Consider the following 17,103-nt stretch of genomic DNA (forward strand, 5'->3'; position numbering starts at 1 on the left):
GATCTGTCTTATTTCACTTAGCATACTGTCCATATTGTCGTAAACAGCAAGATTTCCTTCTTTTTAATGGCTGGATTTCATTGTCTGGATATACCATATCTTCTTACCCATTCATCCACTGATGGACACTTGGGTTGTTTCCACATCTCAGCTATTGTGAATAATGCTGCAATGAACCTGGAGGTGCAAGTATCTCTTCAAGATAATGATTTTTCCTTCAGGTATATAGCCAGAAGTGTAATTGCTTATATGCTAGTTCTACTTTTAAATTTTTTTTGAGGAACCCCCATATTGTTTTCCAGAGGTTGTACCAGTTTATATTCCCACCAACAGTTTACAAGGGCAGATTTATTTTTTTCTGGATAATCCTTATACTAGCCGGTCCAACGTTTCCCAGATATGTCGTTGTCATTGTTGTTTTGCTTTTTAGCTAGCACGTAATGAAGACTGACCTGTGGCAAGCAAATCCTGAAATGGGTTACATGCGTCACTTCTGCAACAATCCTATGCAGTAAATTTTACTATCATCTAAGGGAGGAAGAAGTTAAGGTCCAGAAAAACAAAGTAATTTTTGTCCAGGACATATAATTAATAAGTGGCAGATACAGTTATCAAATCCAGGTATATCTTTATGAAATATTCATCAAACTATAAAATTTCTCTCTTTGAAACCCTAATGGCTTCCCAGCCCACTGGCGATGAAATCCAACTCCCCACATAGCCCTGTTTGACCCATTCCCAAGTGACTATTCCTACCTAACATTGCTCACTCCACTTTAGACACAATGACCTTCTAACAGAGTCTCAGATGCCGTGGTTATGCCCTCCGTCTGCTGGCTGTTTGCTTGCCTCCTCCTCCCCCTACAGAGCTCCCTCCCTCCCATTCCGGTGTGGGTTCCAACTCCAGCTCATCACTGACCTGTGCCCCCTCGACATGTGGTAATGCTCTACCATCTTTCTCGGTTTTATTTTCTTTATTATACTTACTATTTTGAGCACTTAAAACATTGATCTTGTGTGTCTTTCTGTCTCTACATCTACTAGACTCAGATCTGAAAAGGCAAGGTCTTTCTCTTGCTTTTTTTTTTTTTTTTTTCCTGTGCTGGATCCTCACCTAGATAAGCCCCCAGCAGATAGTATCTGTTCAGTGACAACTGGAGTAACATAAAGAATGTGGGGTCCGAGCATGCTTTTCACCTACCTCTCTACACCACTGGCCCTTTCTTTAGGGGTATTTCCCCACACACACACACACACAAATGTTTCATAATAAAGACAGCTTTAAAAAAAAAAACTTATGTCTGCTTTACCTTCTTACAAGTTTCTGTCTTCCTTTTTCTAAAAATGCATTAAAGATGTGTTTTCTTCTCTTACAACCTCCCACCCCTCCCCGTCTCAGCCCCTCCCTTTCTCTCCTCCTCCTACTCAATGCACATACCTTTTTGGGTTTTATTTTATTTGTCTCTTTACTTTTCCTTATCTTTCTATTTACCTACCCCTTAACCTCTAATTATTTCTCAGATCCACAATTTCCAAAGTCTATTTCAATTACTCTGGCTTTGACCTTCTAAATTTCTATCTACCTTTGCATGTTAGGGTTTCTTTCTCTTTCTATGTGCATACACCCCCTCCAGTATTCCCTGCCCCCCTTTTACTTTAATCCATATTAAATATTTATTTATTTTTTATTATTTATTTCCAGCCAGGTCAACAATCAACCAGCTAAATCCAAGTGCAGCCCCCTGCTCCCTACAGAATCTATATCTATCTATCTATATATATATATATATATATATATATATATATATATATATCTCAATAGGATACATTTAACTGTTTTTACTGAAGTAAATGTATACACATAGAGGATCATATATCATAGCTGTTTGGTCAAACTTCCCCGGTGGATATAACTGCCCCTGTTTGAGGACCATTGCTCTAAAAGGAAAGTCAACTTGATCATTAATAGGTCAAAAGATATAAATGATCCACCATTAGGACATCCTCTCCATGATATGTTGTTATAAACCCCCACCCACCAATGTCAGTAATAAAAACTTGACTACAAATACACAGGTACCTACAAGAGGTGCTCTTTCTATCATGAGTGTTTAGAGTCAGCTAGTTCTGGCTTCATGTTAAAATTTTGATGCCTACTAGATGTGATATTTGAACAAACTAGTTAACTCAATAGAATTTTAGCTTTCTGATCTGTGAAGTGGATATATTTATTACAAGTGTTTCCCTCATTAGGGATGTTCTGAGTATTAAAGAAAGGTCATGTAAGAAAGACATCTCAAGCAGGACCTTGCACAGAGTGGTGTTAAGATTATCATCAAACCAGATTATCAGATCATCACCCTCATCAACCTCATCTTTTGAGAACAGTCCCATTAAAAAAAAAAAAATCACTCCAGAAACTGATGGATTGACTAAGCAAATAATATCCTCTCTCCTTCTCCCAACAAATTTTCTTTCTCTCATCTCTCTTTTCCTTCTTTTGGATGTGGATACAAGAGAAAGAAGAGACAAGAGAAAGTAGCAGGAGGGCAAGGATGAAGAAGCATCCCCCATCTCTCTCTGTCAGGGACAGGGAATCAAAACTGAATAATACATTCAATGAGTTACTTAATTAACTGGGTGAAGGTGAAGCTGAAACAGCTGAGTTAAATAATGAGATGTCAAGCACAGAAGCTTAGACCAAGGAGGGATTTAAAAACACTCTTCCTGTCAGAAGAAACCACAGGATTTTTCAGGCAGATGACACTAAGGGGTTTAATCTTTCCATTTTTGTCCTTCTGAAAGCAATGGTCTTTAAAAAAAAAAATCTACTGAAATAAGGCCAAATGTAAAATTAGCATTTATGTAGCAGAGGTCATTAAAATGAGTTAGCCCAGGCCCTTTATAACATTAAGCCAGTACTAAAATGAGAAGAATAAAAAATAAAAAAATAAAAGGTCCAGTTAAAAGGATCTTAAATGGAGAGGCTGTTGCTAATAGCAAGGCTATCTCAGAAGGACTAATTAAGCTAGAAATAAATGTGGTTCAAAGGGAAAGGCTATTGTGTGATCCACCTAAATGTCAAACGGCTGACCACAGGACTCACCTGCTGTTAATTAAAATCGAGTTGTCATCCTCAGTTAAGGGCTGTGAGCATCTCTCTCAATACTCTAAGAAGACTGTAGCCAGACACCCACCTTCCCCACCCTCATTCATCCTGCCAATTAATGTTGATTTTCATCTACACGTTTCGGGGTCAAAAGACGAAAGCATAACCTACTTTTTGAAACCAAGACAGCTGATCCCAACAAGTGTTTGTGACAGTATGAGTGCTTAAAAAATAAAATGTAAATCAAGGCTGACTTTGAAAAATTGTAACCATTGGTACTTTCAGAGCAAAAAGTCGTTAAACATCCTCAATTAGACAAGTAACACTGTGTTTCTTTCCACTCACCTTGGACATTACATCAGTGTAGCCTTGCACGTTTTATATGCTCATGTTCTTTCTGAAGACATTGCTAATAGGATCAGGTTACCTGTTCCCTAGGTCTGTAATTGGAAAATACAGGAATGCTCTAGCACACTTCACAATTTTTGCCTCTTCCGCATACCACCTGTACTATTTATCCACTACAAATTATACATAGACATGCATATCCATGCATACATACATATACACATTCACTTTTTAATTTAAACTATCCACGTAACCATAGATTTAGTATTTTAGTATGTATATTTTTAATACATACAAACCATTTGTATCTAAACTTCTTAGAAATGATGGTTCTTTGTCTTCACAGAGGTTCATGTCACACAAGTGCACCCAGCTGTCAATTCTCATCAAACAGTGTACTTAAGATATGTATATTTCAATATAAATCAATTTTACCTAAAAACTGGACATAGTTAACTCTTCTTAAAGATCTGCATCCTAAAGTGTTCAAGGTTGGAGAGTGTTAGTGTCAACAACTCACTTTGAAATGCATAAAAACCAAAATAAGATGCACTGGTGATGGAGAGATGGATAGACTGTGATCAGACAAATATGTTAAAATGTTAACCTAGTATCTTGCTGATGGGTCTCTGAGTGCTCATGACTCTTTTTTCTTTTCTAAATTTGAAAAATAACATAAGATGTTGAAAAAAATACACAATTGAAATTACAACAAAATGCTTATCCATACACCACAAAAAATAAAATCACACCCCACTATTGGAACATACTCCAGTCTTAGCAGCACCCCGGCTGTCTGCAGTGGTCTACATTCAATGAGCTCTTCATGGGAAGGTTGACAGACAAATTTTGAACAAGATACAAAATATTCCTCATTTCTACTGAATATACATTCTTAAAGGTGTTCTCCAGAGAGAACAATGAGCTGAGCAAGATATATAAGCTGTAAAAGACAGACTATTGACATTCAACTGATATCCCAGCAGGACATCTGGTCTACTAGAATCAGAAGATGGGGGGACATGGCCTCATGAACAAAGAAGGAAGCCTGATCGGGCTCCTACATATTTATATTTAAACTGTGACCCACAGGTGCCTTTATGCACACTTGGAGAGAGTAAACATCACAGCAACAATTACGTTTTTATCGCTGTTGTCAGGTTTACTGATGTCTAGCATGGGCCTTGAACAGAAAAAGGTTGAAGATAATCATTACTTTAGGGAGTGATTGTTTTAAGCTACTCAGTATTACAGAATGTCTAAATGTTTCCTGTGAATATTCTCCTTTTACACTGACACATTCAACTTTATTCAAACATTACCCCTGCCCTGGATGACACACCTTTCTGTTCATAGCTTTGTTGTAGCTCCATTTTCCACCAAATTCCCATCCTCCCTCCATTTTCAAAGGAATGGTTGACCTTCCCACTACCACGTCTTTGTTTTAGAAGGTGCTGCTTATTTGTATAAAAATTTACTTCATCTACCACATGTCATGGATTTTTAAGATTCCACCTAGGGGTTAACAATTCTCACCTTCTCATCCCTCCATGAATGCCCCTATGACCAACCCTCCACTGTGTTACTAGTGTTTGAGGATGTACGTGTCCCGTCCTCTCCCTCACCCAATCTCACTGGGGTTCTAGAAGGACTTTTCTGATAGCTGAGCTCCTCTATTTCCCTCTCCTATCTTTCTCTACCTGATACCTCCAAACAACACATTTTTCTTTTGATCTCTGTTTTCTAAGCTCACCTAGGACAGGGTAGCACACTTAGGGTAGGGGCCAGGGCCACACCTCCTAGAGACCAGCTTTATGCTCTCTCTATGTAGTGATAGGTATACCATAGTCCTCTACACTGCTCAACCAGTTCCACAGTCTAGATGTGGTTGTAAAGATAAAGGGAGTTGGGTGACAGATAGCCAATTTCATCTTGGGGAAAAAGAACAGGATCAAAGCACAGACTCTGGAACCAGACCATGTAGATGATAATCCTGGTTCTTTCACATTCCAGATTGGTGGCAGTGGGCAAAATATTCTAGCTTTCTGTGCCTCCTTTTCTTCATCTTTAATAAGAGGAGTAGGGGAGATAATAATAGTTTATTTTCAGGATTATTATGATTAAGTGGGTTTTGTTAGTATAAAATCCTTCAGATTACATCTGACACATAATAACTGTCAAATAACTATCTGCCAAACAAATATAAAAAGCACCATTTCCAAGGAAGCTTCATGAGTAAATAAACTGAATTCTGTACTTTAACTGCCACTTAAATTATGTACTTATTTTTTCCCTAGGTTGAGAGTCTGTAAGGAAGGAGGAAAATGATGAATCGGCTCCCTCCATCCTCAGCACCCAGCTCCTTGGCAAGCCCTGGTCTGTTCTCATGGATCTTCTCTGCTACTCTAAGGAGTGACCCAGACCTCTAATGTAGCGAGCACTAAAGGACACTCAGACAACACGTGCTGAACAAGACACAAAACTCATAGGGCATACATGTCCCAGGTGATCTATATCAGAAGATCAGGAGTAATGAAACATGCAATTGAAAACTAAAAAAAGAAGGAAAAAAAAAAAAGAGTTTTAGACCTTGATGAAATGTTGGTACAGAACTAAATAAAAGACACACATCGGTGTGACTTCACAGGCAGGCAACACTATAATCAGCAACTAAATTATATGAAGCTGTTTCTTTATTTCTGTAATTTGATTGCACATAAATCAATTTTGATTAGATTCAAAAATTACTGAACATGCACCTCAATGAGCTGTCAAGTTTTATCTGATAACGTAAACTTTACATGGGATCAGTGCTAATTTCTACCTAGAGCCAATGTAAGAATCCCCAACAACAATGGCAGACATCATTAAATGCTGCAAATGTAGAAACATAATTAAATTAGCTGATAATCATCATTCTCCTTCTATAGAGGCTCTAATTTAATGCACTTGCAAATGTAATGAGGCTCGCTGGATTGAAAAATATGGTGGAAATAACAGAAACAAGATTACATTAATTGGAAGAGATACTGATAAGGCAGATTGCTCTGCATTTTTTTTTTTTTTTTTTGAAAACCACACAGTTCTGAAAACTGTGATGAGACTGGCTTCCACCATAGTTGGAGAGAAATTAGGGAGCATGAAAGTGGGCAAAACACAACATAAAATGAGAGAACACTGTCTTAAAGTTCTAACAAAGCAATTTGTAGTAGTCTCCTCTTTCCCATGGGGGATCCATTCCAAGACTCTCACTGGATGACAGATATGATGGATAGTACTCAGCTCTCCATATACTTTTTTTTCCCGTGTACACACATACCTATGATACAGTTTAATTTCTAAATTAGGCAAGAGATTAGCAACAATAATTATAAAATAGAACAATTATGATGTAATCAAAGTTATATGAATGTTGTTTTCCTCCAAATCTCTCACTCTTCCTGTGATGATGTAAGATGATAAAATGCCTACGTGATGAGATGAAGTGAAAGGAATGACAAAGGTGTTGTGACCCAGTGTTAAGCCACTGATAACCCTCTGGTAAGACCTCCAAAGTTGGATCAGGTACTTTTTTATTCCAGTGGACTGTGAGTAACTAAAACCACAGATAAGGGGGGACTACTGTGGCTGCACCAGAAATACCTTAGAAAGGAGAGGAGCCACAATTTCACATTTCATTTTATAACTGGTAGCTTGGTCACAGGAAGATTCTTACTGGGCATGTCTGCACACCACCCAGTATATTCGTTCATTCGTTCATTCAGATCGCCCTTTTTTTTGCTGGCAAGCATCCACTATTATTGAAACTCTAGTGTTCGGGAGTCTTCCTAATTTAAACTGACCTGGCTACCTGTACTTCTCACGTTGCCACTTAACCCAACAGCCTTGAAGTAACTGAATGTGAAGTTGTTTTTGAAATATGCTCCTCCCCTACTACCCATAGAAGGTAGCTTCTTCGAAGACCAGGGCTGGTCACTGGTGATATCTGAATACTGGGAGGGAATCTACTTCTCTTCACCTGTCATGGTTTTACAATCATCTCTAGGAATTTTTAGTGACCTCAAGGAACATGCCACAGAACTTACCAAAAACATAAATAAATAAAACCAAACAAACAACAACAAAAAATACATATTATTTAAAACACAGTTGTCCTGTAGCTACTCTTGAAATAAAATATGGTCTTTCAAAAATCATTCAAAGTAAAGTGGTCCTAACTCCCAAGGCACAGAACATCATGATGACCGGAACACAAGTGGGTGGAAGGTAAGGTGTTCAGGTCTGTAGAATGCGTTGTAAGAGCTCCAGAAGGTCCACGGTTTATTCACCATCATCACTCATTTCTGAGCCTCCTGACAGATATCATAAAGGAAATAGCCCTGCAAAACACCTGATCTCACCGAAACCAGAAAAATAGCCAAGAATTTCAAGTAGGCAAGAGAGAGGCTTTTTTCTTTCCTTTAAGAATTCAGAAGACAAACTACAAAAGTAGCTTTGTAAAGGAAGGAATGAGACATTTCACTGACCCAAAGTGGTTTTCTCTGGCTGGCTTCGGAGGAAAGAGAGTAATCATATCAGCCATATGCACTACTTATCTCCTACATCACATGCAAGTTGCATTCCTTTGCATACTTCTTCTTCTTCTTTTTTTTTTTTTTTTTTTTTTTTGCCATTTTTCCCCCCACATACATTCCTTTCCTGTGGTATATAATTGTGAGATGGATCACAGAATAGAATTTCCACACAGCACTATGCAGCATGGAATCATTATCAGTCACCACATGAAACGAACAACCAGACACCTTCCTTGTAATTTAGGATTCATTGTCCCTCGTGCCATGGTCTCTGCTCCCCACATTCAGCATAGCAGCCAAGCAAACACCAGCTTTCAAAATTCAGGTCAGCTCTGCTTCACTTATAAAGGACCCCCTCCCTCTTCTGCCCCATGATCTCATGTTTATTAATTTAATTTGTTTGCATGTATCTTTTGATCCCTTTGTACTAGAACGTGAGCTGCTGGATGGAGGTAGGGACGTGGGGAAGTCTTTGCTAGTTCGCCAACATGTTCAGTTCCCATAACACGGTAGGTGCTTAATAAATACATATAAGTAGCAGACTGACAAAAGAATACATGGGGTTAAAGGCGATTTGCTAAAGATGTGGCATTGAAGCAGTTATTTCCTTGTAAACAGCTGTTTCTTTAATTGTTTAAAAATGTTTCCATTTTCTTTTCAGAGTCTAAAAAAAGAGGCCCATACAAGAATTAAATTCATTAACTGGCATCTTCTGGGGGGCCACTGTGTCACCCAGCTTGACAGAAAAATAGCATGAACAGAAACAACAAAAACCGAATTTCATGTTTGCTCTGTGCCCAGAACTGTGCTGCCAGCTTCAAGCCCATCCATGGCATTGAGTTGTATATTTTTTATTAAAAAAAAAAAGGCAAAAATCCAAGCATGATTTTTCAAATAGGGAACTTGGAAGGAAAGACAGGGACTTATTCACTTAATCATTCATTCATCCATTTTTGTTATTTTATATTCATATGCTCATTTACTTTGTTATTCCTTCATTCATAAAATTCCTTAAAGGAGGCACCTGGGTGGCTAAGTCAGTTAAGCATCCCACTCTTGACTTTGGCTCAGGACATGATATCAGGATCATGAGATCAAGCCCCACATCAGGCTCTGCATTGGGCATGGAATCTGCTTGACATTCTCTCTCTCTCTCTCTCCCTCTGCTATTGCCCCCCCTCCTCCCTTCTCTTAAAAAAAGAAAGAAGAAAGAAAGAAAGAAAGAAAGAAAGAAAAGAAAAGAAAAGAAAAGAAAAGAAAAGAAAAGAAAAAGAAAAAGAAAGAACAAAAGAAAGAAAGGAAGGAAAGAAGAAAAAAAAAATCCTGGGCAGCCCCAGTGGCACAGTGGTTTAGTGCTGCCTGCAGCCCAGGGTGTGATCCTGGAGACCCTGCATCAAGTCCCACGTCAGGCTCTCTGTAGGATACCTGCTTCTCCCTCTGCCTGTGTCTCTGCCTCTCTCTCTCTGTCTCTATGAATAAATAAATAAAATCTTAAAAAAAGAAAAAGAAAAAAAATCCCTTAAGGGATGCCCACAATGTGCCAATGACTCAGTAAAAGATTAAAATGTTCCATAAATGTTCCCTTTCCACACAGATACCCACCCAAACCAATATCTCAATCGTGAATTGTTAATGGTCTGAAAATGAAGCAAGCACCTGTGGATGCCCTGAACTTTGCACCGTACGTAGCACCTTTCTGTGACAACCTCTTCCAAGTTCATTTTCTCCCAGCCCTTCAGTTATTATTATTATTTTTTAAATATTTTATTTATTTATTCATGAGAGAGACACACACACACACACACACACAGAGAGAGAGAGAGAGAGAGAGAGAGAGAGAGAGAGGCAGAGACACAGGCAGAGAGAGGCAGATTTCATGCAGGGAGCCTGACGTGGGACTCGATCCCAGGTCTCCAGGATCAGGCCCTGGGCTGAAGGCAGCACTAAACCACTGAGCCACCCGGGCTGCCCAGTTATTATTTTTTTTAAATCAATCTATTCACATTAAATGAGTGCCCATCTTCTTTGTTAAGTGTTCCTTAAGATGTCTGGTCTGATCTGTGTGTTCTTCAAACTGGTATGAGCTTTCCCAAGCACATGTCCTTGGACTGGCCAGCAAGAGCAGGGAGTCCTTCTAGCTTCAGTGATTAGCACTGAAGTGGATTTATTCCTTAAGCCAGGTGATCAGAGCTAATGAGCATCAGTAGCCCAGGCCTTCTGAGGTTTGCTCGGTTTGCACTGGAGTTTATATATAGGTATGTAGAGTGAGTGGAATTGTATTCCCCCCTCCAAAGGTATGTCCAAGTCCTAACCCCTGTGGATTCACTTGTGAATGTGACTTTCTTTGGAAAAAGGCCTTTGCAGATGGAATTAAGTTAAGGCTCTTTAGATAAGATCATCTTGGATTGAGAGTAGCCCCTAAATCTAATGACTACTCTCCTAATAAGAAAAAGAAGAGCAAGATTTGAGGCACAGAGACACAGAGAGAAAGCCATGTGACAACAGAGGTAGAGATTGGGGTGATGAGGCCACAACCCCACAGAAGGGCAGGGTGCCACCAAAAGGTAGGAGAGATGGACAACAGGGATTCTTCTTCAGAAAGAACCAACCCCACAAACACCTCAATTTCAGACTTCTGGTGAGAAGTTGAGAGAGAGAGAATTGAGAGAGAATAGGTTTGTCTTTATAGGCTACCACTTTGTGGTAACTTGTTACAGCAACCTCAGGAAACTAATACACTGAGTATCCATGTAAAGTTTCTGGTGACCATATATGGGTTACCTCAAGAATAAAACCAACAGAGCTGAAAGCAGTTGGGAGAAGTGGAGAACCAGAGCTTTGTAATGATGCCCAATTTTAGGCTTGCCAAAAAGCCAGTTCTACCCTCAAACACTGGTTTCATAAGCATGAATAAACCCTTTGCATTTTCCTTGTTTTTGCTTGAGCCAAGTTTAGTTAAGAGTTCTATCTACTGCAACCTAAAGAGTCTTAACTAAGCAGAAAGCCATAAATTTAATGAGAAAAGAGGTAATGGTAGAATGAGTTGAACTGTAAATGATGTAATTTCACAAACTGGTCGCGGAAACTGGGTACGTTGCCAAGCCCTCCTTGCCTTTCAAGGGAAGCTTGGCAAGGAGAGCTATTTAAGGAGTCAGACTGGACTGAATATATTCCCTTGTATCAAGATATGCCAGCCAGAGTGATGAGGCCACCAACTCATTATCCCGGAACCTGAAATTATCAGAGTTGTGTTGGAACAACGGTGTTAGACAGGCTGCCTCTCTGCTTACGTGAACAGAGGCACCAGACACATCAGAAGCTGTTCTTCCTTCCCACCAGAGCTGTTGGTCTCTAGCTAAGTGTCATGCATGTTAAGTGCCTGGAAGTCATTTTAATTGGTGTGCAACCCTGACCCTTGGGAAGCTCTTTACTGCCTCTGTCCACTGGACTCCCGGATTCCCTGGGAAATGATGAAGCTCTTCAAATATCATCTTTTCAGCCTGGGACCCTGGACTATAAATAACCGTCCTGCATTCTGTGTTGTGTTCTCACCCTATAACTCTGCTCTTGTGGATGGCTGTGCTCATCCCTCATCTAATGGGAGGAGTAAACACAGTGTTCCGGGTGGTGAATTCTTCATCAAGAAAAACATGATGCAGCCACACCTGGCACACAAAGTGGCTCCAAGGACACTGCGTTGGTGGATTCCACTAAATGTTTACCCTCAGTGGTCAGCCTTAGGACATGTTGGTGTGGGTTTTGTTTTCCCTCTCTGGTGCCAACACACCACATTCGAGAGTGAGGGTGCAGACAAGTCTGCATGGATTTGAAACCCAAGTGTGCCATGCATGAGCTCTAAGTTCTTGGACAAATTATTTAAGCTTCCTGCACCCAGATTCCCTCTTCTATGAAATGAGCATCCTTCTAAGTGACAGTACAGGTGCAGCTATCTTTTTCTTCAGCAGGGTCAGATGACCATAATATGAAGAGGAGAAAAACATATACTGGTGGTCTCCATTGACACAGAGAGATCTGTATTGAGATTTTACCATAGGCTGCCTGTATTGACACCTTTCCTCAATATCAAGTTCCTGTATCTCCTTGTAATCTCAAATGACCAGCCTTACTTTTAATTACCTACTTATATATACTTTTTGTTTTATTTTATCCCTTTGGCTTATATTTCTTGTTTTGCTGCTTTGGTTTAGATCACTCACCTTATTTCCAGAATCCTAGATTATTGTTTAGCTAGGAGCTACTCTAGTTTTTCCTTAGTTCGGAGGGATGTTATCAGCACTGTATGGCAAAACAGATGACTTTTGTTGTGCCAATAAAGTTCTGTGATCTTCAAAAGGGAAAAAAAAAAAAATGAGCATCCTAACAGCACTTGCTTCAGACAGCAATGTGAGGATTAAATAAAACAACCCAAATTAAGTGCTTAGTGGTAACATAATAAAACTATTATGCTTGCATATCAATTATTATTTAAAAAAACAACACAAGAGACCCCAAATGGAGTCACTGGTGCTAAGCCCACACCAGCAAACCAGGACTTCATATTTAGCCTAACTGCAGTTTCAGCCTTTCCCAGGGATGTGGCCTTTAACCAGCTGGTCTGGAGTTACCTGGTCAGCAGAGTGAGGCCAGCTGCCTGTAGACCCCTCCCATCCCCTAAAGGAAGGGAATCTTGATTGAAACAATCCACTCTTTGCCACAATAACTTCCTTGTCCTTCTTTCTGCCGGTAAAAGTCTTCCATTCTGCACAGCCCCTCAGAGCTCCATTCTTTCTGGTAGATGGGATAGTGCCTGATTCATGAATTGTTGAATGAAATTAGGTATTTATGTTTAGTCAGTTGGACTTTGTTTTTTAACCGTATGAATACAAGACTCCAGACACATTACTCTAAACGCCGTGTTTCAGTCTTCCAAAATAATAATAGTCTCTAATTTGTATGGTTACTGTGCGTATTGAATGGGTTTACACATGTTAAGTATTTGGAACAATGTTTGAAGTAAATGTTCAGGAAATAGTATCAATTATAATCAATGGTTTTGTTGCTATTAGTTTATCTTTCTAAGGGATACACATAATCGCATTCAGTAATCATTAAGTAACATGATGGAAAGCTCACTATGCAGGATGTTTATAGGTAAAATGGAGGACCAGCCCCAAACTACCCCTCTCCTTTGTCTACAGAAACACACAAATATAACACTAGTAATAAAGACATTCAAGATATAGTGGAAGAAAAGGAATGAATGGAAATCCTACCCAGGGCAATGGAAAGTATCACAAAGGTTGCTGCCTTTGTGCTCAGTCTTGCATGACAATGAGGAGGTATTTGCCTGGTGGATATGAAAAGCAAGATGAGCCTTCCAGATATCCATCCAAGACACAGGCATGCATGAAAGTATGGAACAGGTTGCAAAGAGTAAAGCATTCTGGAGATTTGCATAAAAGGATGCTTGGAGAGCCACCTTAATATTTGAAAAGCTTTATTTCTGCTGCCATAGCTGCCCTGACATTCTCTAGATAACCATGTTACTTTCCATCCTTATCCAAATTCAGGTCACCTCCTCAGGGAGACATTCCCTGACCTTCCTAAATAATAGAGGACTCTATCACTCACTCTACCCTGCCTTGCCTTATTTCTTCCAGCTGAGATTATACAAAACATCCATGCTATGTCTATTGTCTGCCTCCCCTCCATCAGACTGTAGGCTCCCTGAGAGTCAAAACCTTTTTGTGATGTACACTGTCTTATCCTGTACACCTGGAACACATGCAAAGCATTAAACAAATTTTTGAATGAGTGAGTGTAAGAACGTTGTGACTCCTGGCTGGAGGCTCATGCCTTCAATAGGCCTATATTATATAGATAAAGGCAACTTTTTCAGGCTTCCTCCATTATGGACATCAATGGTTTTGTGTAATCAATTCAAACCTGAATTTTCCTAATGAAAGTTTGCACAGAACCCTACAGAGAAATGAGGTAAAGCTGGAGTTGCCCTTTTAAAGATTTTATTTATTTATTTGAGAGGGAGAGATAGAGAAAGAGAGCACAGAGGCAGAGGGAAAGGGAGGGCCAAACTCTCTCTGCTGAGCAGAGAGCCTGAGGTGGGATCTGATCCCAGGACCCTGAGATCATGACCTGAACCAAAGGCAGAGCCACCCAGGTGTGCCGGAGCTGTACTTTTAGAAGAGTTGTAAGGACTCATCATCTGAAATCCTCCATAGTAGACCCAAAGCCCTCTAGGTTCCTATTTATTTATTCGTTTGTTTGTTTGTTTGATCGATTATTTATTTATTTAGGCAGGGAGGGGCAGAGAGAGGGAGAGAATATCAGGCTGACTCTCTGCTGAGTACAGAGCCCTATGTGGGGCTCAATCTCAATCTCAGGATGCTGAGATCATGACCTGAGCTGAAACCAAGAGTCAGACACTTAACCAACTGAACCACTGAGGTGCCCCAAAGCTATCTAGGTTCCTAAGAATGCTGTTTGAAGATGAGTGGTGTAGATTAGCAATCAACAAACTTTTCCTGTCAAAGAGATGTAAATACCATTAAAATCAGGCCATATGGTCTCTGCTGGAAAGCTTCAATTCTGCTATTGAAGAATGAAAATAGCCACAGCCAATGTATCAGTGAATGAGCATGCCTGTGTTCCAATAAAACTTTATTTACATAAACAAACACGGGTCAGGTGTGACTTATAGGTAGTAGTTTGCATGACCTGGTGTTAGGTCATCCCAGAATCAATCAGAATAATGCCCCTCGTATAATAGCCTTCTCTACAGTATCTACTCTTCTTGAAAAAATCCTGCTTTTTGCAATGAAATAAGAAAACTTACTGAAGTAATGCTTAGAATTAATTGCCTGGAGTAACAAAAAGTTCCAATAAATAGTCTTTTAGTTGTGGCTAATAGCTTGGTTATTATATGAATAACTTGAGATGCCTTAATTTGAATCAAGTGTTAGAGGGAAAAAAAATCAAACATTAGGTCATGCAGAAGATTTTTTTTAAGGTTTTATTTACTTATTTATTCATGAGAGAGACAGAGAGAGAGAGAGAGGCAGAGACACAGGCCAAGGGAGAAGCAGGCTCCATGCAGGGAGCCCGATGTGAGACTTGATCCCAGGACTCCAGGATCACGCCCTGGGCTGAAGGCAGGTGGTAAACTGCTGAGCCACCCAGGGGTCCCCATGCAGAAGATTTTTAAAAAACTAGTTGTAGTAAATTGTCTTTACTCTTCCCCAAACTTCCCATCTCCTTCTTTTTCCAAAGTGCACAGTGAGATTACATTTCCTACATCCCTTGTAGAGAGGTTTTCCATGTGACTGGTTCTCAGCAATACAATAGGAGGGAAAAAATATACATCAGTTCTAGGCTAAGGCCAGCATATGTGTTCTTTATGCTTTTTAAACTTCCTTCCACTTGCTGGATGCAGATAGTGACGATGATGATGGTGGTGATGGTGGTGATGGTGATGATGATGATAATGACAATGATGGTCATGGTGGCAGTGATGATAATAATGATAATAGTGATGGTGATGGTGAAGGTGATGATTGATGATACCCTAAAGGAAAAGCTGAACCATGAAATGGGTAGAACCTGAATCCCTGAATCATTGCAGGGAAGGAAGCCACTCCCTGATCACGCATGCCCAGTTTGGAGTATGAGATGACTAGGAAAAAAAAAACATTTCCATCGCATCTGAGTCATTATCATCTGGGGAGAGGGGCTTTATATATTACAGGATATAGTTAACTAATGAATTAGTTAATAATGAACTAATAAACGTTTTTAAAAGAAAGGGAAAATGGACATAGATATGCTTTTATTGTTGACCAACCAAGAGCCCAAAGGGCAGAAAAAATTAAGTGTATGTAAAATGATACAAAATTGGCTTCTGCAAAAAAAGCCAGAAAATCCCCACAAAAGACTTTCTACTTTAAAAATGAGGTTCTCTCCTGATCTGCTGGGCAGCCTTCCATATTAACAGCAGCCCATCTATCCTAATAGTGAAATGGGGTAGTGTCCTTGTCTTTCTATGTGCATTCAAAAATCAGAACTCAGCAAGTCAAGCTGTAATGTCCAAGAATTGGTATAATTGGCTCAAAAATAGTTCCTGGAACTAAAGGAAATTAAGTGGGGGGGGGGGGGGGGAGGAGTGAGGGATGTCTTGCATCATATGAAGATTAGCAAGCAAGGGAATGCCATTCCACATGCCAAGCAGACAGTGCCTGTGAGAAGGGAAATGTGGCTGAGCCTAACCCATCTGTTAATGCCACTGCTGATTTCTCACGTGCATGCCAATAGACAAAAGCTATAAATAGAGGCTTTCAAAGGAGGAGAAATATAAGTATTTGCATGGATACTCTCCTGGATCAGGAAAGGTGATGGAAAGCGTATGGTCATTTCATGTAAAAGAAGTTCTTTATTTTGAGGTAACAGTAATTGTTCCCACGGCTATACTCATATGTGAGTTTTTCTGAATTATTAGCACTGGTGAATGAAATTCTAGTTTAAATCCACTGGGGAGGGCAGCCCCCGTGGCTTAGCGGTTTAGCCCCACCTTCAGCCCAGGATGTGATCCTGGAGACCCAGGATGGAGTCCCACGTCAGGCTCCCTGCATGGAGCCTGCTTCTCCCTCTGCCTGTGTCTCTCTCTCTCTCTGTCTCTCGTGAATAAATAAAATGTTTTTAAAAATAAAATAAAATAAAATAAAATAAAATAAAATAAAATAAATCCACTGGGGAGGGGTGCCTGGGTGGCTCAGTCACTTAAGCACATCTGCCTTTGGCTCAGATCATTATCACAGGGTCCTGGGATTGAGCCCTGCATCGGGCTCCCTGCTCAGTGAGGGTCTGCTTCTCCCTGTTCCTCTGTGCTCGTGCTCTCTCTCTCTCTCTCAAATAAATAAACAAAATCTTAAAAAAAAAAAAAAAAAAAAAACAATAAATCCACTGGGGAATTCTCTGAATAGAAAAGTAGTTAATCTTTAACAGGACAGAAAAAGCCATTTGTAGAAGGAAAAATAGCCATTAACACAATATCTATTTTGT

The 17,103-nt window shown here is 39.8% G+C and overlaps 1 protein-coding gene across 29 annotated transcripts in view; it reads right to left on the minus strand.

The window, feature by feature from the left end:
- RBFOX1 (RNA binding fox-1 homolog 1) overlaps nucleotides 1–17,103 on the minus strand; it is a 2,027,925-nt gene that overhangs the window by 914,875 nt on the left and 1,095,947 nt on the right. The window lies entirely within an intron of this gene.

This window comes from Vulpes vulpes, chromosome 3, assembly GCF_048418805.1.
Source record: "Vulpes vulpes isolate BD-2025 chromosome 3, VulVul3, whole genome shotgun sequence".
Lineage (NCBI taxonomy): Eukaryota > Metazoa > Chordata > Mammalia > Carnivora > Canidae > Vulpes > Vulpes vulpes.